General features: G+C 53.9%; 3 non-coding genes across 3 annotated transcripts in view; all 3 read right to left on the bottom strand.

Annotated features, from left to right (window-relative positions):
• Nucleotides 1–1,653, bottom strand: part of LOC126977713 (large subunit ribosomal RNA) — a 3,986-nt gene extending 2,333 nt beyond the window's left edge. Inside the window, exon 1 of the ribosomal RNA XR_007732384.1 lies at nucleotides 1–1,653. This exon is cut by the window's left edge and continues 2,333 nt beyond it. This is a non-coding gene — a ribosomal RNA (large subunit ribosomal RNA).
• Nucleotides 1,654–2,192: 539 nt separating this feature from the next.
• LOC126977809 (5.8S ribosomal RNA) lies at nucleotides 2,193–2,349 on the bottom strand. The gene has a single exon (XR_007732436.1). It is a non-coding gene; the product is annotated as a 5.8S ribosomal RNA (ribosomal RNA).
• Nucleotides 2,350–2,725: 376 nt separating this feature from the next.
• Nucleotides 2,726–4,630, bottom strand: LOC126977643 (small subunit ribosomal RNA). Its single transcript, XR_007732318.1, has one exon. It is a non-coding gene; the product is annotated as a small subunit ribosomal RNA (ribosomal RNA).
• Between the last annotated feature and the right edge of the window lie 370 nt (nucleotides 4,631–5,000).

Raw genomic sequence — 5,000 nt, 5'->3', positions numbered from 1 at the left:
TAACGGTAGTGTATAGGCAAAACGCTTCAGCGCCATCCATTTTCAGGGCTGGTCGCTTCGGCAGGTGAGTCGTTGCACACTCCTTAGCGGATTCCGACTTCCATGGCCACCGTCCTGCTGTCATGAGCGACCAACGCCTTTCATGGTGTCCCATGAGCGTTTTTTAGGCGCCTTAACACTACGTTTGGTTCATCCCACAGCGCCAGTTCTGCTTACCAAAATTGGCCCACTTGGCACCGTCATCAGATCTCCGGCTTCATCGTTCGAGTAAGCCGGAGTTCTCACCCATTTAAAGTTTGAGAATAGGTTGAGGTCGTTTCGGCCCCAATGCCTCTAATCATTCGCTTTACCGGATGAGACTGTTACGAGTCGACGCCAGCTATCCTGAGGGAAACTTCGGACGGAACCAGCTACTAGATGGTTCGATTAGTCTTTCGCCCCTATACCCAGTTCCGACGATCGATTTGCACGTCAGAATCGCTACGGTCCTCCATCAGGGTTTCCCCTGACTTCGACCTGACCAGGCATAGTTCACCATCTTTCGGGTCCCAGCATCTGTGCTCAGAGCGCGCCCGCATTCGCTGATTGGAAACGAGACGCCTCGGGAGTGCGAGAGATCGATTTTTGACGACCGACGCTCCATCCTCCCTGAGCGCGCGACAAGCGCGCGCCTTCACTTTCGTTGCGCCTTTCAGTTTTGTCTGTTTGAATTCATAACTCAATGACTCGCACACATGCTAGACTCCTTGGTCCGTGTTTCAAGACGGGTCCTGCGAGTGCCCGAAACAGTAACATCGCCGACTGATACGCGCACAGTCCGAGACTACACGGCTGCGACGACAGCGGCGTCGCGTCAGCATCCGCACAAGGGCAGGATGTCGACGACGACTCTCGCTCGCGTCGGGCCGGACGCGTCCCCGGATGGAGACGCGTGCGCGTTTCATGACAAGTACCGTCCGCCGCCGGCCGGCGATCGTCACGGTCGGACGGCTGTGCGCGTGAACGCGCAGCCGCCCGGCTCCCGGACAACGCTTAGGCCGAACAGACGAACGGGTCGCGATGCATAATGTGTACTAAGAGAGAAGTGCACGCCGTCCGGGTGCGTCAACGGCGGCGACCGGTGAACGCGAGCACGAGTCTCGCGCACATCGCGGCACGCCGCCGTACGCCCCGGAGTGACGATGAATCTCTCCGTTCGTTCATTCGAGTTTCGCAGGTTTACCCCTGAACGGTTTCACGTACTCTTGAACTCTCTCTTCAAAGTTCTTTTCAACTTTCCCTCACGGTACTTGTTCGCTATCGGTCTCGCGGTTATATTTAGCCTTAGATGGAGTTTACCACCCACTTAGGGCTGCACTCTCAAGCAACCCGACTCTGAGGAGAGTCCCTCTCGCGGACTCGCTCCGTCGCTACGGGCCTGGCACCCTCTATGGGAAAACGGCCCCGTTCAAGACGAACTTGGACGGGAGCGGCGACCGCGAGAAAGCGGAACCTCCCTAACACCACATGTCCCGCGACCGTGACGACCGCGGGATTCGGCGCTGGGCTTATCCCTGTTCGCTCGCCGCTACTGAGGGAATCCTGGTTAGTTTCTTTTCCTCCGCTTACTAATATGCTTAAATTCGGCGGGTGATCCTCCCTGATCTGAGGCCAACGATAAAAAGTATGAGGCAGACACGATATCCGTCAGCGCAGCGACACCGTCGTGCGCGCGCCGCCAATAAGTCTCAACGACGTATCGTCGACCCGCGCACGTACCGCGATCGAAGCGCCCTTCGGACGTCGAGTCCGCCTACTCGTTTGCACGCTCACGTCGGGCCGAAATAACACGTGCAGCGCACGGGACGCGAACCGAAGGCGCAGCCACGCACGCCGTTCACATAGAGAGCTCTGCATAGATTAATTAAAATTAATCACGAGATATCCGCGTGTGACAGCGAACGAGCGCGCCCCGGTACCGCGCCCGTCTCCGTGACCCACGTCGGGCGTGAGGCGGAGACGGCGTTGCACGCGAGCAGCACCACGCGTTGCGGCTTATTTTACATTTTCGAACGGATCGAGCGGGCCCCGGAAAACCGGCGGGGTTTACCCGAGCCCGGCCCGAAGACCGTCACTCGTTTTACACGTTTTTTAGGCGCGCAAACAGTGTTGTCAGCATACAGCGACGGCGTCGTCGTATTCTTTTATGCAGCCGGCCCTCAGACAGGAGTGGTCCTGGATATTTCTCCACGGACCGCAATGTGCGTTCGAAATGTCGATGTTCAAATGTGTCCTGCAGTTCACACTATGACGCGCAGTTAACTGCGTTCTTCATCGACCCGCGAGCCAAGTGATCCACCGTTCAGGGTAATAGTTTTTTATATTTAGAAAATACGTGAACGATCTCTGTGTGTAACAAAATATTATGTGACGCACGCATTGCGCGTACGTCGTGATCTCGACTCGCTTCGCACTCGACATGAGCGCGTCGCGAGACGCACGCGCGTCGCGTACATGCGAACCGCGCCCGCCGAAGCGTCGTGCCGGAGACGTCGTGCCGGACACCCCCCACATGCGGCGGGAGATGTCAGCGCGCGCGCGGCAAACGCGACAACGTAGCACAGAGAGCACATCGCGAGCGCGAAAATAATCAGTGATTGACACGTGATTGAAGTTATCATCGTCAACAGTCGGCTGTGAGCGAAGCGTGTCGGCGACAACGCTCGCGCACGCGACCGTTACACGTTAATGATCCTTCCGCAGGTTCCCCTACGGAAACCTTGTTACGACTTTTACTTCCTCTAAATGATCAAGTTTGGTCAACTTCCCAGCAACGCCGACGGCCGCGAAGCCACCGCGTGTCGGTCCGAAGACCTCACTAAATCATTCAATCGGTAGTAGCGACGGGCGGTGTGTACAAAGGGCAGGGACGTAATCAACGCGAGCTTATGACTCGCGCTTACTAGGAATTCCTCGTTTATGGGGGATAATTGCAAACCCCAATCCCCAGCACGAAGGAGTTTCAACGGGTTGCCCGGGCCTCTAGGCCAGGGAGAACATGTTGATTCCTTCAGTGTAGCGCGCGTGCGGCCCAGGACATCTAAGGGCATCACAGACCTGTTATTGCTCAATCTCGTGCGGCTCGAAGCCGCCGGTCCCTCTAAGAAGAATTTTAATACGCCGCCAGTGAGTTGCGCGACCCTGAAGCCGCGCACACCTAAATGACGACGCCTATTTAGCAGGCTAGAGTCTCGTTCGTTACCGGAATTAACCAGACAAATCGCTCCACCAACTAAGAACGGCCATGCACCACCACCCACCGAATCAAGAAAGAGCTGTTAATCTGTCAATCCTTCCGGTGTCCGGGCCTGGTGAGATTTCCCGTGTTGAGTCAAATTAAGCCGCAGGCTCCACTCCTGGTGGTGCCCTTCCGTCAATTCCTTTAAGTTTCAGCTTTGCAACCATACTCCCCCCGGAGTCCAAAATCTTTGGTTTCCCGGAAGCTGCCCGCCGAGCCATTGTAGTAACGTCGGCGGATCGCTAGATGACATATTTACGGTTAGAACTAGGGCGGTATCTAATCGCCTTCGAACCTCTAACTTTCGTTCTTGATTGATGAAAACACCTTTGGCAAATGCTTTCGCTGATGTTCGTCTTGCGACGATCCAAGAATTTCACCTCTAACGTCGCAATACGAATGCCCCCAGTTATCCCTATTAATCATTACCTCGGAGTTCTGAAAACCAACAAAATAGAACCGAGATCATATTCTATTATTCCATGCACGAAATATTCAAGCGGCATTTTGAGCCCGCTTTGAGCACTCTAATTTGTTCAAAGTAAAATTGTCGGCCCATCTCGACACTCACTGAAGAGCACCGCGATAGGATTTTGATATTGAACCGGCGTTTTACCGCCGGCTCACCGACGATATGCTCCGCAGACGTGTCAGTATCACCGCGGATGCGATGCACCGACAGCGCGGCGCACAAATGCAACTACGAGCTTTTTAACCGCAACAATTTTAGTATACGCTATTGGAGCTGGAATTACCGCGGCTGCTGGCACCAGACTTGCCCTCCAATTGTTCCTCGTTAAAATATTTAAAGTGTACTCATTCCGATTACGAGGCCTCGTAAGAGTCCCGTATCGTTATTTTTCGTCACTACCTCCCCGTGCCGGGAGTGGGTAATTTGCGCGCCTGCTGCCTTCCTTGGATGTGGTAGCCGTTTCTCAGGCTCCCTCTCCGGAATCGAACCCTGATTCCCCGTTACCCGTGACAACCATGGTAGTCGCAGAAACTACCATCGAAAGTTGATAAGGCAGACATTTGAAAGATGCGTCGCCGGTACTGGACCATGCGATCGGCAAAAGTTATCCAGATTCATCAAAATTAACGACTTCGGACGCGAGGCCCTCCGTCGATTGGTTTTGATCTAATAAAAGCACTCATCCCATCACTGGTCAGAGCTCTGATTGCATGTATTAGCTCTAGAATTACCACAGTTATCCAAGTAACTGAGTAAGATCTAAGGAACCAAAACTGATATATTGAGCCATTCGCGGTATCGCCTTAATACGGCTTGCACTGAGACATGCATGGCTTAATCTTTGAGACAAGCATATAACTACTGGCAGGATCAACCAGGGAGCTGCTGCAAACAACGATTGTTGTCGCCCTCAGCGCGTCATGCGTCGCGATCTCCCCTTAGGGCGTCGCGACTATGACATCTTGAACATATCGTGAGATATCCGTTCGCGCACTGTATACTATATATCTCAAAGGCATACGGTGCGCGTTGAACGAATCATAAATCGGCGATGGGCCGATTGTATGTTATGAAAGTTCAGTAACGAGAGTCCCTTCGGGTAATAATAAAAATGATGACACGCAATAGAAGCGGTATCAACGTATTAATATCGGTACACGTCGTGATCACAAATCGGATCGACGCCCGGTGCTTGAGAGGAGCGTGAACGTCTCGCACGCGTGAAATGCGCGACGCGTTCCGGCTTGCGGG

Source organism: Leptidea sinapis, chromosome 45, assembly GCF_905404315.1.
Source record: "Leptidea sinapis chromosome 45, ilLepSina1.1, whole genome shotgun sequence".
In the NCBI taxonomy this organism is placed as follows: Eukaryota; Metazoa; Arthropoda; class Insecta; order Lepidoptera; family Pieridae; genus Leptidea; species Leptidea sinapis.
This window is presented reverse-complemented; position numbering and strand designations above follow the sequence as displayed.